We start from the raw sequence: 12,999 nt of genomic DNA, 5'->3' as shown, positions 1-12,999 counted from the left end.
TTCCTCCTCTGGTCACAGCAAATCCTCAATGTAACCAGGTTAGTGATATGGCCAACAATATCGATCTCAGACTGGGTCAGGTTGAGTGTGAGTGGCAGGTCAGTAAGGTTGCTTTAATCTACTAAAACTCAAACTTTTATGATTCAGACAATGATACTCAAATAATGATGAAATCTGAATGTCAACTAGTGAGAATGTTGCAAACTTGCAAATCAACACTTCCCTTTTTAAAAGGCACACACGTACACATACACTTTTAATGATACGTTGAAAAGACAAGTATCTACAGCAGTTTAACTTGAAAGAACTTTGGTTAAACTTTAGTTGAACACAAGACAAAAGGAAAGATCTAAGTTTGTCCAAAATACTATTCAACATCTAAAGTTATTCAGTTTATGCAATTCGCTGACAATGGAATTTCTTCCTGGAAGAGTTGAATTTACAGATTTCCATTTACTGCAGGCAATGGAGCGATTCCAATGAATTCTCGTAAGGATTCCGCCATGAGTGGCACAGATGACTGAGGATCTTCTTTATCTCGCACACATGACTGGGATTGGTGGAACACTGAGACATGGAGAAATGCGCCATTCCATCTCAGGGTGGAGGCATTTTCTCCCGTTCTGATGTTAAATCACACAATCTATCTGGGACCAAATGGTCCATATTTGGTCTCCTTGAGCGTTGTCTTAACTCTATGACTCCATCGCATTCCTTACTCCATGTGAGAACATCATTGCTGCTGTCATACACAGATTCATTCCTTCGTAACAAATGCCACAATGATTGGTGCTGAGCCTCTACTTTTTGTCATATGCACAAATGATTTGGATGTGAGCATAGCAGATATAGTTAGCAAGTTTGCATATGATACTGAAATTGGATGCGGCGTGGACAGCAAAGAAGGTTATTTCCGAATGAAAGGGCATCTTGATAAGATGGGCGAATGGGCCGAAGAGTTGCAGATGGGATTTAATTTAGATAAATGTTAGATGCTGCATCTCGGTTAAGTAAATAAGAGCAGGACTTATTAATTAACAGTAAGGTCCTAGGGAGTGTTGCTGAACAAAGTTTCCTTTGAATACGCGGTCATAGTTCCTTGAAATTAGAGATGCATGTAGATAGGATAGTGAAGAAGATGCTTGGTACGCTTTCCTTTTTTGGTGAGAGAATTGGGTATAGGAGTTAGAAGGTAATGTTGTGAATGCACGGGACATTGGGAAGGTCAATTCTGGAAAATTGTGTGCAATTCCGTATTCTGTCCTATCAGAACGACGTTGAGAATATTGAAAAGTTGCGGAAAGGATTTACAAAGATGTTGTCAGCGTTGGAAGATTTGAACTATAGGGAGAGGCTGAATACGCTGTGGCTTTTTTTCCTTTGAGCATTGGAGGCTGAAGTGTGATCTTACAGATGCTTGTAAAACCGTTGGGGACATGGATAGAGCAAAAAGAAAAAAAGATCATGACGGAAGGTTATATGACGAGAAGGCATAGATTTATTTTGAGAAGGGAAAGATACAAAAAGGACCTGTGGGGCAACGTTTTCACGCAGGCTGTGCTGCATATATGAAATTGGCTGTCAGAGGAAATGATGGAAGCTGGTAGAGTTACAGCAATTAAACGGCATCTGAACAGAAAAGTTTTAGAGGGATATGGCTAACTGCTGGCAAATGGGTTTAAATTTGGTTATGATAAATAGTCAGCTTGGACAAGTTGGTCAGAAGCATCTGTTTACTTGCTGTCCATCTCTGTCTCTAATTCTAAATGGTCCACTTGTGCTGAAGATACATTCACACGTGCCTGTGTAATTGAAACTTAAATCTTTTGATGTCTTCATGAATGCCTCTTTTACGTAAATTACTTTCCAGCGTTATTCTCCTTTTCAAGAGCAAATATTCATCAGGTATTCACAAGCTGTACTCTCCTCTTGATTTTATATTGTCAATAAGAACAACTCACATTATCAGGCCTAAACTGTTAGTTGTTTATAACATCATGCGTTTATTCCAAGAAGGAATAAATGGATATACCTTTGAAAATTTTCGATTTCAATTATGATTTTCTTTCAATAAAGGAAGTTCGCACTACACACATTGCATCAAATGTGATCTCAGCAATGCCCTGCACGGAATCAGTACAATATCCATTAGATCACACCCGGAACTGTTTTCGGGAAACAGCGTCATTCCATTTAACTTTGAAATCACATCGCCAGACGAACTTCATATGAATCATATCAGGACACACAAATCCCTTTGAACAACTGAGTTCTGCATATTCTCTTCATTTAAAGAATTTACAGTTGAATTATCGTTTCCCCAAATTTCGAAGTTACCGTCGCCCACATTGCACTTTATTTTGCTGAATATTTGCTGAATACCTTCTGCTGTCTGTATTTAGAACATAGAACATAGAACAATACAGCACAGAACAGGCCCTTCGGCCCACGATGTTGTGCCAAACATTTGTCCTAGCAGAAGCACCTATCCATGTACCTTTCCAATTGCCACTTAAAGGTCAGCAATGAATCTGACTCTGCCACTCCCACATGCAGCGCATTCCATGCCCCCACCACTCTCTGGTTAAAAAACCTACCCCTGACATCTCCCCCATACCTTCCATCCTTCACCTTAAATTTATGCCCCCTTGTAACACTCTGTTGTACCCGGGGAAAAAAGTCTCTGACTGTCTCCTCTATCTATTCCCCTGATCATCTCATAAACCTCTATCAAGTCACCCTCATCCTTCGCCTTTCCAATGAGAAAAGGCCGAGCGTTCTCAACCTATCCTCGTACGACCTATTCTCCATTCCAGGCAACATCCTGGTAAATCTCCTCTGCACCCTCTCCAAAGCTTCCACATCTTTCCTAAAGTGAGGCACCGAGAACTGCACACGGTACTCCAAATGTAGCCTTTCCAAGGTCCTGCGCAACTGCGACATCACCTCACGACCCTTGAATACAATCCCTCTGCTAATGAACGCTAATACACCATGGGCCTTCTTAGAAGCTCTATCCACCTGAGTGGCAACTTTCAAAGAGCTATGAACATAGAGCCCAAGATCCCTCTGATCCTCCACCTTACTAAGAACCCTACCGTTAACCCTGTATTCCGCATTCTTATTTTCCTTCGAAAATGGACAAAATTCACACTTGACAGGGTTGAACTCCACTTGCCTCTCCTCAGCCCAGCTCTGCATCATATCTAAGTCTCTTTGCAGCCGACAACGGCCCTCCTCACTATCCACAACTCCACCAATTTCATTGCAGACGCTCTGCCTCCACTTGGTATTTTGTTGGATGGGTGTCCTGGTGTATCAGCCAATTAAGCGCTAATCCTTGCAGTCCATTATCTGACTTATTAACCTAGATTGTAAATTATTGATGGCTTTACACTAATCCCTGAGAAATTGCATAAATTACAGATTTCCAAAGTGAAAATAAGAAATGAACTCCCCAGTGTATTCCCCGTTAGCTATCCAGATCTACCTTGTTCCTATGTAACAGCGTGGAACGTTTGGATGGACGCCTCTTGTGCTTTGCATCTGCTTGTCGAGATGTTTCTGAGCCCACCAATACTCCGTTTGTTGTCAGTCAGAATGTATTCTATGAAATGCAAGATGGAGGAAGCGAAAAATTTCTGGCTGTAACAGTTCCTCCTTTTTTGATGTATTTTAGGTGCTGGAGGTGATTTCCTCGAATACCAGGAGCAGCGGTTAATGTTTTATATGCTGTTTTTGGAATTTTGCAAATAAAAAGTCAAAACAACAGCACTTTTAAATGGGAGAAGAACAGACAAAGGAAGCACATGGGGTGGTCATTGCAGGAGAGACAGAGAGAGAGAGAGGGAGATAGAGAGAGAGAGAGAGAGAGAGAGAGAACCTGAACAGTTACTGAATTTCTGTTTGAATGCATGTATCGTTGGACATTGGAGTGCATCTGGAAAAACTAATATGCAGCGAAATTTACAACTGATCTTGGAGAAACTATTGGGTGAAGTTCACAGCACAGGATCAGATAAGTTAATCGTTTTTAACTGTGGCCATCAGAGAATTTGCGGTCGTGAGTACAGTGGGTTCGTTCTTGATTATATGTTCTTGGAGATATGTCTCGTGATTAACATTAAAATATAAGTCATCACTATTAATTTAACCTGGGCAGTGTTTGTGGAGGAATAAAACAGTGTCATTTTCTGGGTCTGTAGATTGTGAACGAGCAGAAATGGCCTTTAGTCGAGTGATATATACTGCTTGTCAGATGTGGGATTTTAAAGAGAGTTTAAGGGTTACTGCGGATTACATCTGCCAAAAATGCTGTGAATCTTATCAAATCAAATTTATCGGTCTAAGACACAGTTAGAAGCAGTGAGGAATTTGCAACAGCAACAGTATGTGACGGATGGCAGTTGCAGAAAGGGGGCAAGTCTCAGACACAGTCACATAAAAGGGTTAACTTCAGCAAATGTCAGAGAGGTAGGCAGCTAGTGCAGGTGTGTTTTGTTGATATACCCATTTCAAACAGGTATGCTGTCTTGGAAAATGTCGTGGTGATGTATTCTCAGGTGAACGCAGCACGAGCAGCCAAGTTTCTGATATTGAGACTGGCTCCAATACAACTGGGGGTACGGCGGGCTCCAAGTGAACAACTGCGTTAGGGGATTGTGTAGTCCGAGGTACAGACAGACGTTTCCGTTGCCAGCAGCGAAAAAGTAGAATAGCGTGTTGCTTCCCTGGTGCCAGGAAAAAGATGTCTCAGAGAGAGTGCAGAATGTTCTCACAGTGGAGAGGGTCCTGCAAAAGGTCATTGTCCACATTGGAACAATGGAAATAGGAAGGGGAAAGGTTGAGATTCTGAAGTGAGATTACAGGATGTTAGGCAGAAATTTAAGAAGTAGGGCCTTGACAGTAGTAATATCTGGACTACTACTGGAGCTACTAGGTAGTGAGGACAGGAATAGGAGGATACAGCAGATGAATGCATGGCTCAGGAGCTGGTGTATGGGATAAGGATTCGCATTTTTGCATAATTGGAATCTCATTTGGGGTAGAAGTGACCTGTGCAAGAAGGACGGATTGCACCCAAATTGGAAGGGGATTAATATACTGGCAGGGAAATTTGCTAGAGCTGCTCTGGAGGAGTTAAACTATAAGGTGGGGGTGGCGGTGGGACCGAAGTAGATAGTTAGGAAGGGGATCAATCTGCCACTGGTACAATTGAGAACATAAGCGATTCAAACAGTTAAGGCTGCAGGAACAATGCAGGATTAATAAAGGGGCTAACGTGGTGCCATTGTTTAAGAAGGGTGGTAAGGACAAGAAGTATCAAAGAGGATTGATGACGACAGACGAGTAGATGTGATCTATACAGTAGGGCTTTCGGCAAGATTCCCCAGGGGAGACTGATTAGGAAGGTTACATGTAATGGAATACAGGGAGAATGAGCCATTTGGATACAGAACTGGCTCAAAGGTAATAGACAGAGGGCGATGTTGGAGGGTTGTTGTTCACAATGGAGCCCTATGACCAGTGGAGTGCCACAAGGATCGGTGCTGGGCCCTCTACTTTTGAACATTTACATAAATGAATTGGATGCGAGCATTAGAGGTACATTTAGTAATTTTGCAGATGACACCAATATTGAAGGTGGAAAGGACGGCGAACAGTGTTACCTCAGATTACAATAGGCTCTTGACCAGATGGGCCAATGGCCTGAGAAGTGGCAGATGGCGTTTATTTCAGATAAATTCAGATAAAAACGTATTTTCTTCATGGTAAGGTCCTAGGGAGTGTTGCTGAACAAAGAGTCCTTGGAGTGCAGGTTCATAGTTCCTTGAAAGTGGGGTCGCAAGTAGATAGGATAGGATAGTGATGAAGGCTATCGGTATGCTTTCTTTTATTAGTCAGAGGATTAAGTACACGAGTTTGGAGGACATGTTGCGGATGTACATGACGTCAGTTAGGCTACTGTTTGAATATTTTGTGCAATTCTGGTCTCCTTAATATCGGAAAGATGTTGTGAAACTTGAAAGGGTTCAGAAAAGATTTGCAAGGATGTTGTAAGGGTTGGAGGTTTTGAGCTATAGGGAGAGGCTGAACAGACTGGGACTATTTTCCCTGCTGCATCGGAGCCTCAGGGGTGACGTTGTAAAGGGTTAAAAAATTATGAAGAGCATGGATAGGGTAAATAGACAAAGTCTTATGCCTGGGGTCGGGAAGTCCAGAACTAGAGGGTATAGGTTTAGAGTGAGAGGGGAAAGATATGAAAGAGAACTACGGGGCAATACTTTCACGCAGAGGGTGATACGTGTATGGAATGAGGTGCCAGAGGAAGTGGTACAGCTGGTAAAATTGCAACATTTACGAGGCATTTGGATGTGTATATGAATGGGAAGGGTTAAGAGCGATTTGGGCAGGGCACTGGCAGGTGGGACAAGATTTGGTTGGGATATTTAGTCATCATGGACGGGTTGGACCGAAGGGTCTGTTTCCATGCTGTATATCTCTATGACTTTATAAGTCTAATACAATTTTATGATTCTGTATTTGGATGTACTCAGTAGTTTGAAGGATCAAACTTGACCTACTCTTGTGGAATAAAGCATGGCAGGTGACTGAGGTGTCAGTGGGGGAACACTTTTGGAACAGCCACCATAGTTCTATTAGATTTAAAATAATCATGGCAAATGACAGACCACATCTAAAAGTTGAATTTCTAAATTGGGGAAAGGCCAATTCTGACGATATTAGGCAAGAACTTTCGAAAGCTGATTGGAGGTAGATGTTAACAGGTAAAGGGACAGCTGAAAAATGGGAAGCTTTCACAAATGATATAACATGTCTCTCGAGAAAGTATATTCTTCAACAGGTAAAAGGAAAGCTTGGTAGGTATTGGGAATGCTGGATGACTGAAAAAACGAGGACATGGTTAAAAAAAGAAGGATGGATATGTAAGGTATAGACAGGAACATTGGAGTGAATTCTTCGATGTGTATAAATGAAATAGGAGTGTGCTTAAGAGGGAAATCAGGAGGGCAAAAGGGGGGCGTGCGACAGCTTTGGCAAATATAGTTAAGGACAATCCAAATGGTTTTTCTAAATACATTATGGACAAAAGCGTAACTAGGGAGAGAATAGGGCCCCTCAAAGATCATCGAGGCGGCTTTATGTGGAGCCACAGGAAATGTGGCAGATACTAAATGAGTATTTTGCATCATTATTTACTGTGGAAAGGGATATGGAAGATATAGTCTGTAGGAAAATGGATGGTGAAATCTTGCAAAATGTTCATATTAATGAAGAAGAGGAAATGCTGGAAGGCTTGGAACGGGTCAGGGAGGATAAATCCCCAGGTTCATATCAAGTTTAACCTAGAACTCTGTGGGAAGGTAGAGAAGTGATTGCTGGGCCTCTTGCTGAGGTACTTCCATCATCGATAGTCACAAGTGAGGTGCCAGAAGACTGGAGGTTTGCTAACGTGGTGCCACTGTTTTAGAAGTATGGTAGGGACAAGTCAGGGATAAAATAGACTAGTGATTCTGACGTCGGTGGTGGGCGGGTTGTTGTAGGGAATCCAGAGGTACAGCATGCACATTAATTTGGAAATGCAAGGACTGATTAGGGATAGTCAACATGGGTTTTTGCCTAGGAAATCATGTCTCACAAACTTGATTGAGTTTGTTGAAGAAGTCGAAAAGAGGACTGATGAGGGCAGAGCGGTAGATATGATCTGTGTGGACTGCAGTAAGGCGTTCGACAATGTTCCTCATGGAAGACTGATTCATAAGGTTTGATCTCAGGGACCACAGGAAGAACTCGCCATTTGGATGCAGAATTTGCTCAAAGGTAGAAGACAGAGGGTGGTGTGGTGGAGGGTTGTTTTTCAGACTGGAGGCCTATAACCAGTGGAATGCTACAAGGATCAGTGCTGTGTGCTCTATTTTTGGTCATTAATGTAAATGATTTGGATGCGATCATAAGAGGTACAGTTAGTAAGTTTGAGATGACACCAACATTTGAGGTGTAGTGGACAGGAAAGAGGGTGACTTCGGATTACGATAGGATCTTGAACAGATGGGACAATGGGCTGAGAAGTTGCAGATGAAGTTTAATTATCATAAATGCGAGGTGCTGCATTTCGGGAAAGCAAATCTGAGCAGGACTTATTCATTTAATGGTAAGGTCTTAGGGACTGTTGCTGAACAAAGAGACCTTGGATTGCAGGTTCATAGCGCCTTGAACGTTGGGTGGCAGGTAGGTAGAATAGTGAAGAAGGCATTAGGTATGCTTTCCTTTACTGGTCAGGTTATTGCGTACAGGATTTGGGAGGGCATGTTGTGGCTGTACAGGACATAAGTGCGGCCATTGTTCGAATATTGCGTGCAATTCTGGTCTCCATCCTATCGGAAAGATAATGTTAACCTTGAAAGGGTTCAGAAAAGATTTGCATGGATGTTGCCAGGGTTGGAGGATTTGAGCTATGGGAAGAGGCTGAACAGGATGGGGCTGTTTAATCTGGTGCGTTGGAGGCTGAGGGGTGACCTTATAGAGGTTTACAAAATTATGAGAGGCAAGGGTAAATACGCAATGTGTTTTCCCTGGTATCGGGGAATTCAGAACTAGGGGGCACAGATTTAGGGTGAGGGTTAATGATATAAAAGAGCCCTACAGGCCAACGTTTTCATACCGAGGGTGGTACTTGTATGGAATAAGGTGCCAGAGGAAGTGATGGAGACTGGTAAAATTGCAACATTTAAGAGGCATTTGGATGGGTGCATGAATAGGAAGGGTTTGGAAGGATATGAGCCATGTGCTTGCTGGTAGGACTAGATTGGGTCGGGATATCTGGCCGTCATGGACGAGTTTGTACGAAGGGTCTTTTTCCATGCTGTCCGTCTCTAAGAATGTATGACTCTGCATTTTCAATCAGTAGTCGTACAGTCAATGAATCTGATCCCTGCAAGTTTAAGAGACGTGCACAGAATATAGACTGACAATTGAGTAGAACTTTCGAAAATGCTGTCATTCAGACACAACATTAGATCTAGTCTGACCATTCATTCATGTGCTCAATGTTCACCAGACATTTATCAAGTCGGAGGGTAGATTTTCTATTTGCCCAGTTAACATTTGCTCCTTTAACAGCATCGCCAATGCTCTTAATCATTAATTTCATATTTGACTGTGGGCGACTTGTGGAACAATTACCTCAGTCACTACACATTAAAATAAATAATTGTCTTTGAGGGTTCAATGTATAGAAGTTTATAAAATTATGAGGGGCTTTGATAGTGAAAATAGGCATCCTTTCCCCAGGGTGGGGGAGCCCAAAACGAGAGAACAGAAGCTAAACGTGATGGGAAAAAATAAAAAAGATCGAAAAGGTTACTTTTTTCACGCAGAGCTTGGGGCGTTTATGGAATGAACTGTCAGAATGTGTGGTCGACATTGGTGCAATTACAACATTTAAAAGGCATCTGGAATGGGTACTTCAATAGGATCGGTTCAGAGAGGTTCGGGCCCAATACTGAAAAATTTGGACGAGATTAATTTAGGACACCTGATCGGCGTGGAAGAGTTGGGCTCAAGAGCGATTTTCCATACTGTGTTTCTCGAAGACACGATGACTGAATACATCATTCCATTGCTATGAAACTCCTGAGAGGGGCAGAATGGTCTCTTGTTATCTCATTGTAATGATCCTGACTGGCTGAATGGGATCTGTCTTTAATTCTTTAACAGACAGGGTTTGAGAGAGGGAAAAACATATGCAGTTGGTTTTTTGGTCCCTCGAGCCTGCTGAACAGTTTATAAAGATCGTGGCAGGTCCGATTCTGGCTGAACACACTTTCTTTACAATTCCCAATACATATTGACTCTCCTGTCCATCACATCCCAGTCGAGGGCAGACTTTAATAAGTTCAGTGACCTCGTGTTCACTCTACCCTTGAGAAAAGAGTTACGACAGACAGCACAACACGATCTAGAAAGTGATAGAATTATCTCAGTCTTAAATGGGTAACCTCTTAATGTTAGCTCAGTAAACTCACAGCCAGTCACCTCCTCTTTTGAGAAATAACTTGACAACAATTAGTAACAGACATAAACCGTCTAGCCCCTCGTACGTATCCCAAATTCTCATTGACTTTTATTTAGTAAACTATTTATCAAATTCAGACTTCACTGAGTTATTTCCGTTACATTAAACCATAGAGGGCAAGAAATTAGAGTGGAATTGGGCCTTTTGGTCCATGAAGTCTAGTCTGATGATCAATCATGGATGACATGGTTTTTCAAAATTTTCCTGTCTTCTTAGTGTAACCTTTGACCTCTTATTATCCAAAACATATGGATGTAAGCTTGCTCGTTGATATGGAAGGTTCATTTCCAGACCTTTCGACATCCTACTAGGTGACATCTTCAGTGGGCCTCCCGGTAATGCACTGTTCATGATTGCTGATTTCTATTTACATGTTTGGTGTTTTAGTGTTGATGATGTCATTTCCTGTGGTTATGTCATTTCCTGTTCTTTTTCTCAAGGGCTGGTAGATGTAGTCTAACTCGACATGTTCATAGATAGAATTCTGGTTGGAACACAGTGCGTTTAACTTCATCTTCCACTCCATGAGGAAAAGAACAGGAAATTTCATCACCACAGGTTTTGCCATCACCTCAGGAAATGACATCACCAACCCAAAGAAACTCAAACAAATAACTAGAAAGCAGGAATCATGAACAGTTCTTCACCCGGAGTCCCACTGAAGATGGTTCCTAGTAGGGTGATGAAACGTCTGGAAATGAACCTTCCAGCTCAGCGAGCAAGCCGACATCCAGAATTTCAACCTGTGCTACAACATTTCTCAAAACTCGCTAAGTGCAGAAATTATCAATCCCTGTCTGAAAGACAGAAATGCCTCTGTTTCTCTCTATGTCTTGCCTGTACGTTTCTGCTTAAATTCAGTACATAGAAGGGGTGGAGGAGGCATGTCTTTTCCAGTGAAGAGGTGTGAGCAACGGTATTCCAGAGGGATTGCGGCTGGATCCACGCTTGATTGTTATTTGTATCAGTGATTTAGATTAGAATTATAGAATGTATGGTTCGCAAATGTACGGATGATAACAAGATCAGTTACACAGTGGACAGTGAAGAAAAATATATTAGATTACAAACAGATTATGATAAGTTTGGTGAATGAATCATAGAGTTCGACAGCTCAGAAAAAGACCATTTGGTTCAACTTCTCCGTGAAAACCAGATGACTTAAATAAATGTAGTTTCATTTCCCAGCATTTCGCTCACCAAGTCCTCTGGCAGCTCCTTCCTGATACACACCACCCTCTGTGAGAAAACGTTGCCCCTTAGAACTCGTTAAATCTCCCCCCTCCTTTAAGCTATGCGGTCTTGTTTCCTCTTCCCCTACCCTAATGAAAAGCCATTGCTTATTCACACTGTCCATGCCTCTCATGATTTTATACAAGTTTAGAAGGTGCAAACCTGACTGCAATCAAAGCAAGTGATTGTGCATTCAGCGATCCCGGGTCTAAACTCTTAAATTCAGTACTGAAACCTCTTCCTCCTCCATCAAGGCAAAATTCTAAAATGATGGAATTAGGTTTGCTCGCTGAGATGGAAGGTTTATTTACAGATGTTTCGTCGTCATACAACTTATATCATCAGTGAGCCTCCGGACGAAGCATTGCTGGTGATCCGACTTTCTGATTATATGTTTGGGTTTTTTTGGGTTGATGATGTCATTCCCATGGTGGTGTCATTTTCTGTACTTTTTCTCAGGGCATGGTAAATGTGGTCCAAGTCAATGTGTTTGTTGATAGAGTTCTGGTTGGTTTACCATACTTATAGGAAATCTCGTGCGTGTCTCTGTTTGGCTTGTCCGAGGATGGAGGTGTGTTCCAGTCGAAGCGGTGTCTTTATTTATCTCGTACAAAAGTGTACTAATGAGAGAGGGTCATGACGTTTTGTGGCTAGTTGATGTTCACGTATCCTCTTGGCTAGATTTCTGCCTGTTTGTCCAAGGTAGCGTTTGTTACAGGTCTTGCACGATATTTTGTAAATTACAATAGTTTTGCTTGTTTTCTATCTAGCGTCTTTCAAGTTCATTAGCTACTGTTACAGTATATGGGTGAATTTGTTGGCTACCATGATGCAAAGTGGTCTGACTAGCCTGAGGTCATTTCCGAGATGTCGTTGACGTAGGGGAGAGTAGATAGGGTTTCTGAACAAGTTCTGTCTGCTTGTTTGGGTTTGTTGCTGAGAAATCGGCGAACTATGTTCATTGGTTACCCATTCTATTTTGTTACACTATATAGGTGATTTTCCTCTGCTCTGCGTAGTTCCTCTGCTCCGCAATGTGCGGTGGCTCGTTGCCATAATGTTCTGATGCAGCTTCCTATGAGAATGTTGGGATGATTGTTTCTGCAGTTCAGTATTTGTTCCGTAAGTGTTGTTTTCCTGTCAATGCTAGTTGAAGTTCCCCATTGGCTGTTCGCTCTACTGTGAAGTCTGTGAATGGTCGTTCGTTGTTGCTTTCTTCCTATTTTGTGAATTTTATTATAGCAAAGTTATTATTGATGTTCTTGAATGTTTCCTCTAATGCGTTTTTTTTAGTGGTGAGAAAGGTGTCATCGATGTTGTGAACCCAAACTTTGTTTTGCATCGTTAGCAGAGCTGTTTCTTCTCGTCTCTACTTTAGTGTCTCTGCTAGAACCCTGGTATCAAAGATCCCATGCGTGTTTCGTTGGCTTGCCTTTAGGTTTTCTTGTCGAGGTGAAGTGGGTGGTGAGGTGTAAGTCGACGAGCTTGACGATACTGTCCTTGCTCATGTAGTGGGTGGTGTTTGATATATGTGTCTTTGGGTCTTCTAATAGTGTAATCGGTGTTTCCTTGGCCAGGATAATATTGATTGATGTGAACAGAGCTGTTACATCAGAGTAGACCATTAATTCATCATCTTCTATGTTCGTGTCATTGATGGTCTTCATGCA

This window comes from Chiloscyllium punctatum, chromosome 43, assembly GCF_047496795.1.
Source record: "Chiloscyllium punctatum isolate Juve2018m chromosome 43, sChiPun1.3, whole genome shotgun sequence".
Taxonomy (NCBI): Eukaryota; Metazoa; Chordata; class Chondrichthyes; order Orectolobiformes; family Hemiscylliidae; genus Chiloscyllium; species Chiloscyllium punctatum.
Note: the sequence above shows the minus strand (reverse complement) of the source record.